This window comes from Erpetoichthys calabaricus, chromosome 1, assembly GCF_900747795.2.
Source record: "Erpetoichthys calabaricus chromosome 1, fErpCal1.3, whole genome shotgun sequence".
NCBI lineage: Eukaryota > Metazoa > Chordata > Cladistia > Polypteriformes > Polypteridae > Erpetoichthys > Erpetoichthys calabaricus.
Genome location: NC_041394.2, coordinates 13,780,678 through 13,801,490, shown reverse-complemented (window position 1 = coordinate 13,801,490; position 20,813 = coordinate 13,780,678). Strand labels below are relative to the sequence as shown.

The window sequence follows — 20,813 nt, the reverse complement described above, 5'->3', positions numbered from 1 at the left end:
CAAGATACATCAATCTTTCTAATCCTTTTTACGAATTCTATTTCTCACATATATTTATAAAGTTACAACTATTTTAAATTACGCGCAGAGTTTATGGACACCCTATATTTCATAAGTCAAGATCAGGTATGCAGAAAGGGGCTGACAGGCAACCCTCCCCAAATCCCCCCTTCCAGACCCAACGTGGTGAATGTGAGCTGAGGACTGGAAATAATGGTGGCAGGTACTGGGTGGGTGTAAGGTGGGGAGAGGGCCTGTCAATACAATATAATACAATATGATTTATTTTTGCATAGCCCAAAATCACACAAGAAGTGCCACAATGGGCTTTAACAGGCCCTGTCTCTTGACAGCCCCCCAGCCTCGACTCTCTAAGAAGACAAGGAAACACTATCCAAAAAAAAAAAACCTTGGGAAAGGCAGTTCAAAGAGAGACCCCTTTCCAGGTAGGTTGGGTGTCCAGTGGGTGTCAAAAAGAAGGGGTCAATACAATACAATACACAGAGCAGAACAAATCCTCAATACAGTTTAAAAATAAAAATATTACAAGTACGGAGCACAATTTAACAGTAGATAATATCACATACTGTGGTGGGCTGGCAGCCTGCCCAGGATTTGTTCCTGGCTTGCGCCCTGTGTAGGCTGGGATTGGCTCCAGCTGACCCTCGTGACCCTGTGTTAGGATATAGCAGGTTGGGCAATGACTGACTTTGAGCTACATCATTGTATGAAAATGTGCTATATAAATAAATGTTGTTCTTCTTCTTCTTCTTTTCGAACCTGATGTTGAGGTCATTACAGTATTTTTATCCATCCATCCATTTTCCAACCCGCTGAATCCGAACACAGGATCACAGGGGTCTGCTGGAGCCAATCCCAGCCAACACAGGGCACAAGGCAGGAACCAATCCCCAGCAGGGTGCCAACCCACCACAGCAGTATTTTTATATCATGTACATTAAAGAACCATCAACAACAAATCAAATTAATAATATATTGAGCAATTATTACATATCACCTAATATGATTTTGCCCTGTCAAGTGGGCATGATGGTGAGAACAGCGTTACATTCATTTGGCTGGGAAATATTGGTGGAGCTAATTAGAGGCAGGGCCAAATGTCGGGAGTCAGATGAGGGTGACGAATGAGCTGAGTGAGGTAAGCCCCACTCTTTTTGGCTGAACTGAGACGGTTCTGTACTTTTTGTAATAAAACGAGGGTACCATTCCGCCTGCACATCCTGAGGTCTCCCAGGGCCTTCTTTGAGCAACGTGTTTCTGCCACAACAGTTTCTGCCTTGCGCCCGATGCTAGCGAAATAGACTCCGATTCGCCCGTGACCATCCCATTTGGATTATACGTGTGTGAAAGTGTTACAATATGTTTTGCTAACTAGAAAAGGAAAAAAAAAATAAGAAACGTCGCAGTTAAGAAAAAGTAAAAGAAGAAAAGTCCGATGAGAAGAAACGGCTCCCCCTGGCGGCGCGCACCGCCGATGACGGCGCCTGCGTCACGTGACCCGAGTGTGTCGGTGTGCACGTGTAATTGACAGAGAGGGCCATGGAGAGCTCCTCTTCCAAACTGCCACAGGGATGAGGTGGAACCGAAGCTAAGACGAGCTGTTTCTGGGCTTTTCGTTTTCTTTATTCCACCACTTTTTATTTCTTGATGTTAAACTTACCCGTTTATCACGGAGGAGTGAATCGACGCAGAGAGCCAAGGATTTATATATATATAAATATTTCTCCAGAGACGCCCCAGTCTTTGTTTTTTACGGGATTTTTTTTTTTTGGTGTGTGACGGAGAGGAGTGTAGTGTATGTGTAACACGAGATCGCTTGGCTTCATGTGGATCCAAATAATAATAACACGAATTCTAAGAAGAGATCGCACAGAACTCTCACTTCTCTTGGGATTTATTTATTTATTTTTATTTTCATCGATTGGCCAACACCGCATTTACAGTACAATAAACTGAGGCGCCGCAGTTTGCCGAAACCTTGTGAGGTGAACGGTTTTAACCCCGTTGCTGTACATTTCAGTCCTGCATAGTGAGTTACACTTTGTCGTTTTATTAGTTATGACGTCGGTGTAGTTCTGGGCATTGATAAACTACGAGGAAACAATTTTAAAGGAACGGTAACTGCGATCTAAAAGGGCGCCGGAAATCTTTTTTTTTTTCTTGAATGCGGATTGCACCTGCATAAAGTGAAGAGGACGAGGAGAAGGAGAAGGAGAAGAACACCCCTGCCAAATAAACACATCGGGCACGGGAAATCTAGAGACCCGAAAAACGGAGCTTCGATTTGACTTTCCACCACCGGCGGGACGCGTTACGCAGTCCTCGCTCGCTAAGATTCAGTTACCGAAACTGAAACTCCTACGTTTTTTTCATAAAGGGAACATCTGAATGAAGATTTCGGTAGGGTGTGCCAAGAGAACAAGTCAAGAGGAGCAGGAGGAGTCCGGTGAGGGGAAGGCTGCCGTTTCAGGTAAGGATGCCCCAAATAAGAGTTAAAACTTATCTGTAGGTAACGGCCACCTTGACCGGCCAGCTGCGCTTAACGGTGCGCCCTGTTGAGATCACCGGAGCGCGCGAGAGAGAGAGCAACAGGGACACGTTGAGCTAAACCGTTTAAACGAGTGGCTTTTCGCATGTCACGGTGTACTAAAACTGAGACCAAAAATCGCCGGTGATTGTCAGTTCGTCATCGTGGAAACGCCTTTCAGAACTCATCCGGGCTGAGTTGAGAGAGGCGGGCGAGGGCGGCGAAACCAAAACCTGACTTGATGAGCCGCACTTATAGAAGTTGGAATTGTATACGAAAAGAATTGAAATCCTCAGACCTGACAAGTAAAGCACGATGAAGGTGTGATCTGTGTGTTATAATCAACGCGGAAAAAATCCTAACAAGTGTAAACGGCAAGCGAAAAAAAAAATCATAACAAATCTTAGAGAGCTGGGCAGTACCGGCGATATGAGCAGCAACTCTACGGGGCTGTCTGCCCGTTTTAGGAGGATCTGGTTTATCATAATATGGTCTATGTTTAAAAGTTTAGTAAAACAAGTTACATTTCCGATTTTCCGAACTAAAATGGTCAGTAAAGTTTTGACAGATAATAATAATAATACATGTTAGTTAGTTAGCGCCTTTCCCGTGCACAAGGCGCTGATTATTTACTCCATTATAAGGAGGAACCAATCCTGGCAGGGACGCCAATCTCATTGCGTCTAATTGGCACGCACGGCGAGGTAGGGGGTGCGGTTTGATGGCTCCCAAGAACTAAATAAACCGCGGCGTGGAGTCCCAAACCCATTCTGAAGCCAAAATGTTTAGCAATTAAAGGCTGCAGGATTTTATGGTGGCTTTAAAATGACAGTGTGTTTGTGTGTGTGTGAGAGAGAAAGAAAGAGAATGTGCCCCGCCATGTACTGGTGCAGTGTGTAAGCAAGGGGGGCTGCTATATTTAATAAAAGAAAATAAAAATAATAATAAAACAAGCATCTTTATAGCGCACCTTCCACATAGTTGATTAAAAAAAAATACTCGGTGCCCTTCACGTTCTGCACACTTTATATTATTAATGCGCATCTGTAGTACTTTTAAATATATTTGAATATAATGATCACTTGTATCTGTTCACTTTCCTGTTTCAAGTTATTATTTTTGTTAAATATTTTTGTGAAATATTTCGAATTGGGTTCTATTTTTAAACTTTTTCTAAACCACTTTGAGCTATACATTAAACATAGAGTGGACTCCAAAAGGATTCATTTTTTATACTTTTATTTATTCATACGTTCATTTTTATATATAAAAAGTTTTAATTGTCAGTTTTATGTTTTTTTTTCTTGTTTCTTTTTTTTAATTTTATTGATTTTATTGTCATCATTCCATACAAATAGATCAATTTTTACAAAAAATCAGCAGACCCCCGTGACCCTGTGTTCGGATTCAGAGGGTTGGAAAATGGATGGATTCAAAACAAATCAACCCCTATCCTTATTTTTTTTTTTCTTGTTTCAATTAGAACCCTTATTATTTTTGTTAAATATTCTTATGAAATATTTATAATGTGGTTTACTTTTGAGCTTTTTCTACAGTACTTTGAATATACATTTACAAGTACAATGGATTCAGAAAGTTTTCAGTTTCTACACTTTTATTTATTGTACTTTTAAATTCATTTTTGTTAAAAAAAGATACATTTTGTTTGTTTTTTCTTGTTTCAATTAGAACAATTATTATTTTTGTTTAATATTTTTATGAAATAGTTATAGTGCGGTTTACTTTTGAACTTTTTTTCTAAAGCCCTTTGAGTCATACATTAAACATTCAGTAAACTGAGAACATATTCAATCCCCTCTTCACTTTATTTATTGTACTTTTAAATGCGTCCATGTAAAAATGGTTTTTATTATCATTTTTATCTGTTTTTTTTTCTTGTTTCAGTTTGAACAGTTATTTTTTTATGAAATATTTCAGTTGGGGTTTTGCTTTTAAATTTGTTTAAAGCACTTTGAGCTGTACATTAAATACACAGTGGATTCAGAAAGTATTCAGACACCTTTGCTTTCTACACTTTATGTATTGTACTTTTAAATTCATTAAAAAAAAAGGTTTTCATTATCACTTTTATTTATTCTTTTTCCTTGTTTCAATTTGAACATTTATTACTTTTGTTTTGAATGGTGGTTTAGTTTTGGACTTTTTTTCTAAAGCACTTTGAGCCATACATTAAAAGTTCAGTAAACTGAGAGCGTATTCAATCCCCTCTGCACTTTATTTACTGTACTTTTAAATACATCCATGTTAAAAATTTTGTTATCACTTTTATGTGTTCTTTTTTCTTGTTTTAAATTAAACATTTATTTTTTACACAAAATTTCAGATTGGGTTTTACTTTTGAACTTTTTCTAAAGCACTTTGAGCTATACTTTAAACATACAGCGGATTCTGAAAGTAATTCAGTCCCCTTCGATTTCTACACTGTGTATTGTACTTTTAAAAAATGGTTTTTATTATCACTTTTATCTGTTCTTTTTTTCTTGTTTCAATTCAAACATTCATTTTTTTACACAAAATTTCAGATTGGGTTTTACTTTTGAACTTTTTCTAAAGCACTTTGAGCTATACAGTGGAACCTCGGGTCACGAACGTCTCTGAACACGTACAAATTGGGTTACGACCAAAAAGTTTGCCAAACTTTTGCATCTGTTCACGACCACACACTCAGGTGACGGACAAGCCAGTTTCCCATCTGGTTCATACGTGCTGATGATTTCCGCACATGTTAGGTCTCTCTCTGGGCAGCGAGAGAGTGCGAGTGAGAGAGAGTGTGAGCAAGCGAGTGTATATATATTTACATGCAGCTCGTACGGTCAGGAACGGATTAATTGTATTTACATACAATCCTATGGGGGAAATTACTTCGGGTCACGACCAAATTGGGTTGCGACCAGAGTTTTGGAATGAATTACGGTCGTGACCCGAGGTTCCACTGTACTTTAAATGTACAGCGGATTCTGAAAGTATTCAGTCCCCTTCGCTTTCTACACTATGTATTGTACTTTTAAATTCATTTAAAAAAAGGTTTTAATTATCACTTTTATCTGTTCTTTTTTGGTTTCAATTTGTACCTGTATTACTTTTGTTTTGAATGGCGGTTTACTTTTGAACTTTTTCTACAGCACTTTGAATAAACATTTACAAGTACGGTGGATTCAGAAAGTTTTCATCTCCCTTCAGTTTCTACACTTTTATTTATTATACTTTTAAATTCATTTTTGTTAAAAAAAAGATACATTTTGTTTTTTTTCTTGTTTCAAGTAGAACAATTATTATTTTTGTTTAATATTTTTATGAAATACTTATAGTGCGGTTTACTTTTGAACTTTTTTTCTAAAGCACTTTGAGTCATACATTAAACATTCAGTAAACTGAGAACATATTCAATCCCCTCTTCACTTTATTTATTGTACTTTTAAATGCGTCCATGTAAAAATGGTTTTTATTATCATTTTTATCTGTTTTTATTCTTGTTTCAATTTGAACATTTATTTTTTTATGAAATATTTCAGATTGGGTTTTACTTTTGAACTTTGTCTAAAGCACTTTGAGCTGTACATTAAATGTACAGTGGATTCAGAAAGTATTCAGGCCCCTTTGCTTTCTACACTTTATGTATTGTACTTTTAAATTAATTTAAAAAAAGGTTTTAATTATCACTTTTATTTGTTCTTTTTCCTTGTTTTAATTTGAAAATGTATTACTTTTGTTTTGAATGGTTGTTTAGTTTTGGACTTTTTTCTAAAGTACTTTGAGCCATACATTTAAAAGTTCACTAAACTGAGAGCGTATTCAATCCCCTCTGCACTTTATTTATTGTACTTTTAAATACATCCATTTAAAAAAAATTGTTATTATCACTTTTATGTGTTCTTTTTTCTTGTTTCAATTTAAACATTTATTTTTTTACGAATAATTCAGTTGGGGTTTTACTTTTGAACTTTTTCTGACACACTTTGAGCTGTACTTTAAACGTACAGCGGTTTGTTAAAGTATTCAGTCCCCTTCGCCTTCTACACTATGTATTGTACTTTTAAATTCATTTATAAAAAGGTTTTAATTATCACTTTTATCTGTTCTTTTTTTGTTTCAATTTGTACCTTTATTACTTTTGTTCTGAATGGTGGTTTAGTTTTGGACTTTTTTCTAAAGTACTTTGAGCCATACATTAAACGTTCAGTAAACTAAGAGCGTATTCAATCCCCTCTGCGCTTTATTTATTGTACTTTTAAATACATCCACGTAAAAAAAATTATCACTTTTATGTGTTCTTTTTTCTTGTTTCAATTTAAACATTTATTTTTTTAAGAAATAATTCAGTTGGGGTTTTACTTTTGAACTTTTTCTGACACATTTTGAGCTATACTTTAAACGTACAGTGGTTTCTGAAAGTATTCAGTCCCCTTTGCTTTCTACACTATGTATTGTACTTTTAAATTCATTTATAAAATGTTTTAATTATCACTTTTATCTGTTCCTTTTTTGTTTCAATTTGCACCTTTATTACTTTTGTTTTGAATGGCGGTTTAGTTTTGGACATTTTCTAAAGCAGAACTCCGAGCCCGTCACTTTCTGCACACTCGATTGTGTTGTTGACTTCATTCTAAATGGCTAAATCTGACATTTTTGCCCATCAATCTACAGTCAACACCTCCTAATGATAAAGTGAAAATATGTTTTATGAAATTTTTGCAGGTTTATTAAAAATTCAAAAACTGAAATCTCTCATTCGCTTATTCCAGTGCTTGGATGGGAGACCATCAAGAAAAATGCGGCGTTTGGTTGTGATTCCCTGACGTCACGCCAGAGCCGACTGCATTGCAGGAGTACAGAACTTTCCACGTCCAATCCACTGATTTTTCAGAAACCCCACCAGGCACTTCGGTCTCAAAAAATTGTGACCAAAAAAATCCCAGTTGTAGCCATGTCATCCGGGAGACCTCCTGTCGAATGATTTTGAGGTCAGATCAATACTTTCCAAGACACAGCCAGTTTTGTGAGGGGCAGAGGGGTGTCAAATTTGACACGGCTTTAATTTGTGAATCAATTTCACAAAAACTAAACCACATAGCAGGCTCACATTTTGCATTCTGGTCCCTTTATAGGCGCAGTATGTAACAAAATCAAAATGTTTGGTCCAGAGGACACCACTTGGTAAGAGCAGACCCTCAAAAATAGGAAAAAAAATCTTTTGCGTCTTCGGCTTTCAGAAGGCCTTCTTCTAACTGACGCAGCCTGCTGATGTGGTTTCCATGTTTAGAGAGCTACACGGGGCTTTTCAAAAGGTCATAAATAACAAGAATCTGCATCAGGGTTTGACCTGTCAAATGTGAAAAAATCATCTCGGGTTTAATCTTCAGAGCAGCTTAATGCACTGTAGGAATGGCCAGACATTTTAAAAATGATTTTTTCTGGTATCCTAATAATAGTAATCATCTTTCTCTATTATATTGAAAAAGTTTTCCTTCGTGTCGGCGTTATTCAGCCTTGACCACGCCCCTCCATACCGCTCGTCCAATCATTTCTCCTACTGTGCACATCCTATCTCCAGTGCCACTAACTCACCCTTCAACGGAGTTGCTCATAATGGCGAGGCAGAGACGCAAATCATCTATTCAAGAACGTCGAATTTACAGTGCATCCGGAAAGTATTCACAGTGCATCACTTTTTCCACATTTTGTTATGTTACAGCCTTATTCCAAAATGGATTAAATTCATTTTTTTCCTCAGAATTCTACACACAACACCCCATAATGACAATGTGAAAAAAGTTTACTTGAGATTTTTGCAAACTTATTAAAAATAAAAAAATTGAGAAAGCACGTGTACATAAGTATTCACAGCCTTTGCCATGAAGCTCGAAATTGAGCTCAGGTGCATCCTGTTTCCCCTGATCATCCTTGAGATGTTTCTGCAGCTTCATTGGAGTCCACCTGTGGGAAATTCAGTTGACTGGACCTGATTTGGAAAGGCACACACCTGTCTATAGAAGGTCCCATAGTTGACAGTTCATGTCAGAGCACAAACCAAGCATGAAGTCAAAGGAATTGTCTGTAGACCTCCGAGACAGGATTGTCTCGAGGCACAAATCTGAGGAAGGTTACAGAAAAATTTCTGCTGCTTTGAACGTCCCAATGAGCACAGTGGCCTCCATCATCCGTAAGTGGAAGAAGTTTGAAACCACCAGGACTCTTCCTAGAGCTGGCCGGCCATCTAAATTGAGCGATCGGGGGAGAAGGGCCTTCGTCAGGGAGGTGACCAAGAACCCGATGGTCACTCTGTCAGAGCTCCAGAGGTCCTTCTGAACCTTCCAGAAGGACAACCATCTCTGCAGCAATCCACCAATCAGGCCTGTATGGTAGAGTGGCCAGACGGAAGCCACTCCTTAGTAAAAGGCACATGGCAGCCAGCCTGGAATTTGCCAGAAGGCACCTGAAGGACTCTCAGACCATGAGAAGGAAAATTCTCTGGTCTGATGAGACAAAGATTGAACTCTTTGGTGTGAATGCCAGGCGTCACGTTTGGAGGAAACCTGGCACCGCTCATCACCAGGCCAATACCATCCCTACAGTGAAGCATGGTGGTGGCAGCATCATGCTGTGGGGATGTTTTTCAGCGGCAGGAACTGGGAGACTAGTCAGGATAAAGGGAAAAATGACTGAGGAAAAAAATGAATTTAATCCATTTTGAAATAAGGCTGTAACATAACAAAATGTGGAAAAAGTGATGTGCTGTGAATACTTTCCAGATGCACTGTAGATCACGACAGAAAAAGAGTGGCAAGAGCTGATAATAAACGTCAAAAAACAAAAAACGAACAAGAAAGAGCTGCATGTAATAAAAAATGAAGAACAAAGAGAATCGTCCAATAAACGAGCAAGAGAAAAATATCCTGAACAGAAATACAGAAAAGCAACGTTTAGAGAATGGATAACGTTATTCATAATATTGTTTTTGACAAGGCGTTAATGTACCGTATTTACTCACTGCAGAAATCACACCCCCGGACACAGACAGACAGACACCAGAATGTCCAAAAACACAGTCCTTTATTTTCTTTACAGCACCACAATGCCTTATCCCAACAACTCTTTCTTCTTTCTTTCTCTTTCTCGGACCTCCACTCCCCTCCTCACAAGCTCCGTCTCCTTCCTCCCAACTCCGGCTCGTCTACTGGAGGGAGGCGGCCCCTTTTATAATGACCCGGGCGAGCTCCAGGTGCTCCATCCTGGTGTGGTGGGAGTGTCAGGAGAGCACCCGGAAGCACTCCGGGTATCCCTGGTATTTCTTCCAGCAGCACTTCCTGATGTGGCGGAATTGCTGCCATCCAGGGTTCCATTAACTGTCCGTGCGCCCCCTGGCAGTGGCCACATCTTCCCATAGGGATGTTCCGTTCCAATGGCCCCCAAGCAGACCCGGGCAGCTGCCCTCTCGTAGCCCATGGGGAGGTATCGACCCTCTCGTGGACCATCCAGGTGTCCCAGCTGTGTAGGGTCCCCAGCCGCCTGGCACATCACGTATAAGTCAGCTCTTGAAACCTGAAAAATCGATAATAAAGTCAGACCCCTACCTATACGCCCGTTCAAAATTGCGACACTTCAATTTCTTGCCTCTTCTCACCTCACATCAGTTTCTCAGACACATTGAATTTTGTTGCAGCAGTTCAGTTACCAATTTCTTTCGACCCTTCAATGATGTTTAATTTAAAACCAGCTTCATATTTTCTTCTGATCGAACGCTCCATCGTAGATAAGGGATGCTCTTACGATAAAGGTGTATGAGGGTGTGAGATACAAAAAACACAAATCAGTGCAAACATCGCTTCGGAATAGTTTGGGTATCACTGTGTGGTCACAATAGAGAGAAAGAGAGGTTAGAAGCACACGCTGATACAGCGCATTGACGCACCCGTATAGAAGAAAAAGGCCGTATGCTCCGTGGTTACTCTCTCAGGTGGGCATTAGCATATCGTAATCTCTTGGACCAATAAAGCGAGTTTTCCTCATTCGATATATATATGACCGACATTATAAAATACCAGAAATTATAATGTAAAACCAACTCCCGACTTATCTGTGGGAGAACTTAAACTCGAGTATATACGGTAATTGAATTTTTTATCTACTTTTTTATTACATTTTACTTTTTTTTAAATTTTTACTATGTTTTATTATTCAGTGGTATTTAAAATAAGGAGTTGTAGTGAAATACCCAAGTAGCTGATTTTCTATGTATAATAACTAAGGACCAAACTGTCTTCCTCCCACACTCCCCATACTCTTCTATATACAGTACCATCTTATTAAATACAATCACTTTCTCTAATGGAGGGGCTCCACGCCGCCCTTCGAGGGGCTCAGCCACAATGTAATTGGCACCCAGCGCCCACCCCTGGGGGTTGGTGAGTGAAGCGAGCAGAGGGCATTGCCCCCTAGTAATAATAATAACAATAAGTTTATTTATATAGTGCCTTTCCCATGCTCAAGGTGCTTTACATGGCCTCTTCTTTCTCAAAAAACACAACTTATTTTTCTCATGTGAATCTTTCTTTTTTATTTTCAATTATAACCTTGGGTTATATCCATCCTTTGTCAGTAATGGCAATCGTCAAGTCCTTCATCACTAACTTGAGTATGAACAAAAAAAATAAATCACCCGAGGCACATTAAGCACAACACGTGAACAGCAGCCACTTGATTTCTCACTAAATACATCAATGAAATGCAAATGTTTTGGTTTTGCAACAGCAGGAATGTGACCCATTTCATTTGTGTTTTAGTCGAAATGCAGAGTTGTAGGACATCTTTAGATCAAGATGGTCCAGCAGGCTCCCACTGACTGCTGTAGGCGCACTAAGCAGTGCAAGGACACTCTGGAGAAGAGAAGAGCAGGACCAGCTGGATCAGTACTTAGTGGAAAGTCCAGCTGTTCTCTGGCACCAGGACTGCACTTCAGTACTGGCAGCAGAAATCGTCACCATACAGTCTGCTGGCGCCAGTGGCTGAGGACCTCGTCTGTGTGCCTGCGTCACAGGCGTTCGTTGAGCGAATATTTTCACTGTGTGGCAACAAGAGCAAATCTCTCGAAATATGTGCTCATTTAAAGCTTAACAGCAATGTGCTTGCACAGACTGGCTTCTTTGGTTTAAACATTTGATCCTGCCGACTACACTCATTAGGCCACTTCATCTGTTTGATCATTGATAGTCAAGCTGTGTTTAACGTCATTATGAACTGTAAGTGTACAGTAGAACCTCTGGTCACGATTGTTTCCCGAACATGTACAAATCGGTTTACGATCAAAAAGTTTGCCAAAACTTTGCATCTGTTCACGACCACACACTCTGGTGGCGAACAAAAACACTGGCGGGCAGTTACCCTACGCACGTTTGTACGCGCCAATGATTTGCCATTCTCTGTTTCCCATTTTCTTTTGTTTGCGTATACAGGGCCTAACAAAGCAGCTAATGTTCCAAAAGGAGTTACAATGTTAACCAAGCAGAGGCCTCAAGTGCTGGAAGAGGTGGAAAAAATGTTGCTAGTGTGGTTGAACAAAAAGCAACTTGCAGGGGATAGCGTAAGTGAGGCGATGTTATGCAAGAAAGCCAGGAAGATTCATGGCGATTTGCTGAAAAAAAACTCCTTCTCTGAGTGGCTAAGGTGAGGAATTTAAAGCCAGTAGAGGATGGCGTGAAAAGTTTTGCAAGAGAAGTGGCATTTAATTATTTTCCCCTGTGCTTAAAACTCATAAAAAAGTGTTTACAGCGAGCGGTTCGTAAGGGTTTAGCATGAACTCTTACAACGTTAGTTTTCTCTGTTATTCAGTGTTTTTACATTTAGTTTACTATTACACTGTGCATTCTATGATATAATTAACTATTTTTGTGCTTAAAAAATGTATATTTAAATACAGTTTGTACGGTCCGGAATGGATTAATTGTATTTACATACAATCTCATGGGGAAATTACGTTCAGGTCGCGTCCAGAGTTTTGGAACGAATTACGGTCATGACCAGAGGTATCGCTGTATTTTGTTGAATGAAATGCGTGTAGGCTGGCGTTTGTGGTCTTGCAACAGAAAAAAAAACTAAAATTGTACTAACAGTAAGTAAAAAGGCCAGAAGTAAATAAAATAAAGACTACAATTTTAAACACAGAACTAAATATGAATAAAAATAGTTGACTCCACTGAAAACTGGAACGAAATAAAAATAAAAGTTAATTTAATAAAATGAAACTAAAACTACAATTAATATCAGAATTGAAATATTACTGGTGGCGACCCCTAACGGGAGCAGCGGAAAGAAGAAGATTTGATAACTTACTGCAGCGTTTCTCAACCTTTAAGTATTTGCGACCCGAGTTTTCATAACAGTTTTAATCGCGCCCCCCTCCCTAATGTTTCATTGAAAGGAGCCCACTAATACCAATTTGTTCTTTTTTAATTAATGATACATCATAGATGCATATTTTATTATACCTACTTAACTTTTATTGACATCTGTCTAACCCGGTATTTCTTTTTCTAGTATCAGAATGTAGTTTAAATTAATTTGTTTTGGTTCCAATAGATGTATTTTTCATATTTTTGATTCTTGTTTTCTTTCTTTTCACATCTTCGCGCCCCCCCTAGGGGGGCCCGCCCCACAGTTTGAGAACCACTGATTTACTGATTGAAAACGCAATGATTACCATTCTAGACAAAGGGCGCATTCAGCCTGTGGTTAGGATGGAAAATAAACATGAAAGATGTGAATAAGAAAAGTAAGGTTTGGGTTTTGAGAAAGAAGAGACAATGTATAATTAGCACTGGGCAGCGATTAAAATTTTTAATTGCAATTCAATCAAATTGTTACGTGCAAAATTCAGTAATGGACTCAAAAGTAGTGTATTGCGTGTATTTGGTTTGCAATCACTTTAAACAAATAAGGTGCTTTTTAACAGCAGTATTCCCTTTACATAGCAGCAGTTAAAATATTTTTTGTAAATCTCAACTTAAATATTAATGTTATCAAATCAAATATAAAACCAAAGCTATTTGCCACTGCCAGGGCATTAACGTTTTATCTAGTTTGTTCCTCTCAGAGTCCAGAGCCACGATCACAACATTATAACAGGCACCTTCCGAGCAACAGCAAGTTCACATTTCCAAATCTGTTTCTACCAGCAGAAACATTTTCTTTTATCAGGGAGCAGCATAAACAGTCGTATGTTCAGTAGCAACTCTTTGAGAGGTAATATTTTTTCCAAAAAACTCAGTTTTCTGAAAAGAGCACAAAGCAATGGCTTCACACATAAATCAACATAAAATGTCTGTTGCTGCCTGTTGCTGCCTGTTGCACCTGCTGTCGGTGCCTGTTTGCACTTTGAGGAAGCTCGATGGCCAGCAGGAATGCACGGTGGGCTGGCTGCCTGGCTGTCTTCGTAAGACGGGTGCGCTGGGGAGGCATTTGCAGTGAGACGCAATCTGGTTTGTACCTCCTGTCATTGTAATGGTCTGTCCAACCAGGCGAACGTTGCCATCGGTGCCTCAGCTACACGAATGTGTTCGGCACCACAATCTGCTGGGGACCGATCAGCTGATGCCGGTACCTTACTTTCGTTTTCGATCTCCATCTCCAGATCACTTGCGTCAAAGTCAGAGTCCGACGAGTCAGAATCCGATTCAGTGATAATACGAAAAAAGTTTTGCTTTGAGCATTCACTTTGGTTTCTCTCCACATGCCATTTTAGAAGCTGTTTGCTCTTCGCTACTCGTGCACGCGCAGGGAACCAAGGTCAAGTCGACAAAGCTAACTTTCCTTCTAGCAAAAATGTTTCGAAAAGCGATGTAACAAGAAGATCACTTATCTTGTCGTGACGAAAAATTGTCACCAAGAGGCTTTTTACCTGAAATGAAGGCTATTAGGACTCAGGATAGGCAAACAGAGTCTATAGTTATTTTCTAAATGCAACCAGCGCTTATTTCTCCTCCATAAACTCAAACTATTTAAAGTAGACAAGGACCTCATGTTGTCCTTCTATCGTAGTATGATCCAGTCCGTGATCACTTTCAGTTTCATTGCCTGGTTTAATAGTCTGACAAACCAAAACTCAAAAAAGCTCTAGCAGATTACGAAGTATGTAGCTAAAGTTATTGGGGCTGATGTAGATGATTTGACTAGTGTGTGTGTGTCAGAGGGCAATGCTAAAGAAACTGGAAATCATTTAACTGATGACAGACATCCATTACATGTAGAACTAAACTTCAGTAAATCAAGAAGGATAGTTGCTTTGAAAACCCACACAAATCGCTCCAGAAACTCCTTTCTTCCTAGTGCCATACGACTTTTCAATAAGAAATATCGGAGATAATGTTTAAGGTTTTGATATATATCCTGTTACCTTTTTTTTTTTTGGTATAAATATGTTTTATCTAACTGCCTTACCTTAACCTTTCTTATTTCTATTTGTCTGTTTTATTTCATTCTGTCTGTTACCTGTTATTAGATGCAACTGAGAAGGCAAATTTCATGTTTTCCTGTGTAAACATGACTAAATAAAGAAACCTAACCCTAACCTAACCTAACGTAACCTAATAGTTTTATTGCAATAAAATAACAACAAAAATAATAACACGGACTCAACCCAATACGGCCAAATTGAGCTGAGCCTTGAACAGTTCAGGACTCAAAACTTACATAGTAATTTCTTATCACACTGACCTTGCTCAAATTAGCTCATTTGCTCTTTTCTCTGACTCCCCTCTGCACCTGCCCAGCCGATACCTCAAGTTCTCATGGGAAACATTATTATCTCCTGACTTTCCCTGCAGCTGGCCTTCGGTATTTTTACTGTCAATTGTTCATTTTTACTTTCTGTTTTTGCTTATTTTGATTGGTCCTCGGCCGGGCAGAAGTTCTTTCTTCCATTTTTGGGCTTTTCCCTTATCACTTCCCTTTCCTTGGCTTGCAAGCTAGTTTATACTTGGTAGCTTAAAGCTAAGCTTTAATTAAAAAGAAATATGGCATGTGCTTTTATTTAATCACTAGACATTAAGCCCGTTACAATAACGGGCGCTAGAACAGTAGTGCATAAACACTAGTAGGATCAGTCTATATTAAATGGCAAGGGACCTTGACCTCATTCTGTCTCTTGTCTTAATTTTTTTGAGTCAAAAATATTTTTGCAAGAAGCGTGAAGTAAAATAATATTAAAAATAAAATAGAAATGTATATGACAATACAGTAAGTATAATTAATATTACATTTATCCTCTCCTCTGTGGCTGTTGATTGATGTGCTGTGTCTATTTGAAGATCTCCTATCTTGCCTCTCTTTATTGTAGCTTGCTATGGCGTCTCTCCAGCAAGTACTGTGCAGTTCCCCAGCAAGTATTTAAATGTGTGCTGGCGTGGAGCTGATTATTGTGCGCGAAAATAAATCTACTTTTAAAAGTCATCCTATTGTAATATCATGAAAATTCGTATATTTAGGAAAACTCCTTCAACGACTCACACTTTACCGGGCCAAGCTTCTTAATCGCAAATCTGACATCCTCAGAGTGAACACTTGCACAACAACACACACTAATCCCACCTCTTTGGGGAAGCTGGTCTCCACGTATCAGTACCCGATTGGATTTTTCGCGCCTTATGTTTTAGGTGTTCCCTCATTTCCCGAAATCCGATTGGATCAGCCGCGCGATATTTTATAGGTCTCGCCTTCTCTGTCTTGTGTGACGCGTCAGGCAGCCTTTGAAGCATCTGCTAGAGGCCGGTGAGTCTGCCACTCATTCCGCCCTTCCCTGTACTTCCACCTTGTCCGTAATATGCGTTTAATTTTCTGTCACAACAGTGGGCAATCAGCACAGTCTCCCCAGCAACTGATGTAATGTGTGGAGTGTAGCTGATAATCGTGCCTGTGGTGTCTCTCCAGCAAGTACTGTGCAGTTCCCCAGCAGGTATTTTAATCTGTGCTGGCGTGCAGCTGATTATTGTATGTGTGGCGTCTCCCCAGCAACGGATTTTATGTGCGCGGCTGCGACTACTCAATCAGCACTCTTCTCAGCAATGATGTCCTTTATTAAAGAGTGCCCCGCGCATACGCACTACACCAGAAGACACGGACACACACACGGACACATGGACGCACACGGGGATTTTATTAAAGAGGATTTGCTTGGCAGGCCTGACTTGCATTAATATCTGCACTAAGGTTAATACTTATATATTTCTCTATATTTATTTATACTAGGGGGCGGCACGGTGGCGCGGTGGGTAGCGCTGCTGCCTCGCAGTTGGGAGACCTGGGGACCTGGGTTTGCTTCCCGGGTCCTCCCTGCGTGGAGTTTGCATGTTCTCCCCATGTCTGCGTGGGTTTCCTCCCACAGTCCGAAGACATGCAGATTAGGTGGACTGGCGATTCTAAATTGGCCCTAGTGTGTGCTTGGTGTGTGGGTGTGTTTGTGTGTGTCCTGCGGTGGGTTGGCACCCTGCCCGGGATTGGTTCCTGCCTTGTGCCCTGTGTTGGCTGGGATTGGCTCCGGCAGACCCCCATGACCCTGTGTTCGGATTCAGCGGGTTGGAAAATGGATGGATGGATGGATATTTATACTAGTACATGAATATACTAATTTTATTCTTCATGCATTACATCATCTTGACCTTGTTAGTAGCAATGCCTTTTGCTGTTTCTGCTGATTCACTATTCCAGCTGGCTTCTCACGTGCCTACCAGGACCATTTTTCTATATTATGTCATTGGTATCATTTCTCAGCTTCCTAATTTTTGAACAACAGGTGTACATGCTCCCCCTTCTTCTGTCCTTGATAGTTTCTGTGCGTCATTCTCTTTCTATTCTGTCCTTCCTTTCCCAAATTGGTAATTCTGCTTCAAGCTTAGAAATAAAGCAATATGACTAATCTTTTTTATTTAACTATTTGCTTGACATACAGTGCATCCAGAAAGTATTCCCAGCGCATCACTTTTTCCACATTTTGTTATGTTACAGCCATATTCTAAAATGGATTAAATTCATTTTTTCCCTCAGAATTCTACACACAACACCCCATAATGACAACGTGAAAAAAGTTTACTTGAGGTTTTGGCAAATTTATTAAAAATAAAAAAACTGAGAAATCCCATGTCCATAAGTATTCACAGCCTTTGCTCAATACTTTGTCGGTGCACCTTTGGCAGCAATTCCAGCCTCAAGTCTTGTTGAATATGATGCCACAAGCTTGGCACACCTATCCTTGGCCAGTTTCGCCCATTCCTCTTTGCAGCACCTCTCAAGCTCCATCAGGTTGGATGGGAAGCGTCGGTGCACAGCCATTTTAAGATCTCTCCAGAGATGTTCAATCGGATTCAAGTCTGGGCTCTGGCTGGGCCACTCAAGGACATTCACAGAGTTGTCCTGAAGCCACTCCTTTGATATCTTGGCTGTGTGCTTAGGGTCATTGTCCTGCTGAAAGATGAACCGTCGCCCCCAGTCTGAGGTCAAGAGCGCTCTGGAGCAGGTTTTCATCCAGGATGTCTCTGTACTTGCTGCAGTCATCTTTCCCTTTATCCTGATAGTCTCCCAGTCCCTGCCACTGAAAAACATCCCCACAGCATGATGCTGCCACCACCATGCTTCACTGTAGGGATGGTATTGGCCTGGTGATGAGCGGTGCCTGGTTTCCTCCAAACGTGACGCCTGGCATTCACACCAAAGAGTTCAATCTTTGTCTCATCAGACCAGAGAATTTTCTTTCTCATGGTCTGAGAGTCCTTCAGGTGCCTTTTGGCAAACTCCAGGTGGGCTGCCATATGCCTTTTACTAAGGAGTGGCTTCCGTCTGGACACTCTACCATACAGGCCTTATTGGTGGTTTGCTGCAGAGATGGTTGTCCTTCTGAAAGGTTCTCCTCTCTCCACAGAGGACCTCTGGAGCTCTGACAGAGTGATCATCGGGTTCTTGGTCACCTCCCCGACTAAGGCCCTTCTCCCCTGATCGCTCAGTTTAGATGGCCAGCCAGCTCTAGGAAGAGTCCTGGTGGTTTCGAACTTCTTCCACTTACGGATGATGGAGCCCACTGTGCTCATTGGGACCTTCAAGGCAGCAGAAATTTTTCTGTAACCTTCCCCAGATTTGTGCCTCGAGACAATCCTGTCTCGGAGGTCTACAGACAATTCCTTTGACTTCATGCTTGGTTTGTGCTCTGACATGAACTGTCAACTGTGGGACCTTATATAGACAGGTGTGTGCCTTTCCAAATCATGTCCAGTCAACTGAATTTACCACAGGTGGACTCCAATGAAGCTGCAGAAACACCTCAAGGGTGATCAGGGGAAGCAGGATGCACCTGAGGTCAATTTCGAGCTTCATGGCAAAGGCTGTGAATACTTATGTACATGTGCTTTCTCAATTTTTTTATTTTTAATAAATTTGCAAAAATCTCAAGTAAACTTTTTTCACGTTGTCATTATGGGGTGTTTTGTGTAGAATTCTGAGGAAAAAAATGAATTTAATCCATTTTGTTATAAGGCTGTAACATAACAAAATGTTGAGAAAGTGATGCGCTGTGAATAATTTCCGGATGCACTGTATCTTATTTGCTTGACATTCTAATTTATGCTAAATCTAATGCTCCAGAAGCTGTTAATTACTTTTATGGCTATTTATGCTAATATGCTCTTTATGTTAATATATAAATTTTTATCTTCCATAATCTCTATCAATCACTAGCGAGACTGAGGCTTTCAAAATAATAATAATAACAAAAACTACGTTAATGTGCGATTAAAATAATTGTCGGCGTTAATTAATTAATGTGTTAACGCAATAATAACACGTCAACTTGCCCAGCCCTATGTAGAATAAATGTAAAATATTTTAAAAATTATCTGCACATTCCCACATGCCGTTAGGGTGCTCTGAAAATGAAATCCAAATTGAGTTTTTGGATTTGATAGGCCTGTGGTGGGCTGGCGCCCTGCCCGGTGTTTGTTTCCTGCCTTGTGCCCTGTGTTGGCTGGGATTGGCTCCAGCAGACCCCCATGACCCTGTAGTTAGGATATAGCAGGTTGGATAATGGATGGATTTGATAGGTAACTGTACAACGGTTTGAACAGCAGTCCTATCTGTTTATTTCTTTTTCAGGATGCCTTTGTTTGAGGGGGAGTTAAGCTGAAAAATTGAACGAACTTTAAAACTGCTCCTGGCATTTCTCAATGCTGTCTCCACCCTTCTCAATGCATTTGCGCCACCTGCCTCGAAGTGCCAGCAGAGTAAAAGGTTTTGTCTCGTCCTTGCAACCACTCATGCACCTGAGTTTTTGTCGAACACTACATGCTGAGGGGGTCCTACAGTCACTAGTCCAAGTTACTATGACTCGCTGGAGACCAATGTGAAGCCTGCTACTCGATCCAAGCGTTGGGGACTGCTGTCTAATGGAGTCCTTTTGCTGAAAGACAATGACACACACACTGCTAAGAACACCAAGGTCTGTCAGGAGAAACTGAAGTTTGAGGTACAGTCGACCCTTGATATACGACCAGCCTGACATGTGAACAACTTGTTTAACGACCAAAATTTTTGTTTTGAATTACGACCAACATCTTGCGTTACGACCCGAATGCGGTCACGTGTATCCGCTTGTGCGATTGTAAACAAACAGCCGAGAACATTTGTAAGCGTCAGTCGGAGCCCAGATACATGTGTTTGTGGATGTAATTTCTGTCAGTGCAGTGATTTATATAATTTATTTCGATAATTGCTAAGGAAGGAAGCGAAGGTATCGAAGGTAAAGAAAGCGATCACAATCGAAACAAAGAAGGAAATTGTGTGGAAATATGAGAGTGGCGTTTGTGTGACCGATCTCGCTAATATGTACAGCATGTCGAAATCCACCATCTCGACAATTTTACAAAGAAAAGATTTGTATAAGGAGGCTCCTTCCAAACAATAACCACCTTCCATTTCATTCTCCTCCTCCTTCCTTCCTGCAAGCCAAAGATGTCAACTTAAATGGTGAGTACAGTATGAAATTGTTGGTTCTGGTAGGCTAGGCACTTTTTATAACTTTTTGGTTAGTACATTAGAAAAATGATTGGTGTTTTTGTTAAATTATGCACATTATACAACCCTTTTCTATTAAAAAAAGTTAAGTAAGTGTTACTGTGGGCGGTTCGGAACGCATTATGGGCATTTCCATTATTTCTTATGGGGAAAAATAGTCTTGACTTACAACCAACTTCAGTTACAACCAGCCCTCGCGAAC

At 40.1% G+C, this 20,813-nt stretch overlaps 1 protein-coding gene across 1 annotated transcript in view; it reads left to right on the top strand.

Moving 5' to 3' along the window:
• Positions 1–1,523: 1,523 nt before the first annotated feature.
• Positions 1,524–20,813, top strand: part of egln2 (egl-9 family hypoxia-inducible factor 2) — a 116,603-nt gene continuing 97,313 nt past the window's right edge. The window contains exon 1 of the mRNA XM_051934241.1: positions 1,524–2,491. The gene's annotated coding sequence lies outside the window, so the exon portion shown is untranslated. The remainder of the gene's footprint in view (positions 2,492–20,813) is intronic.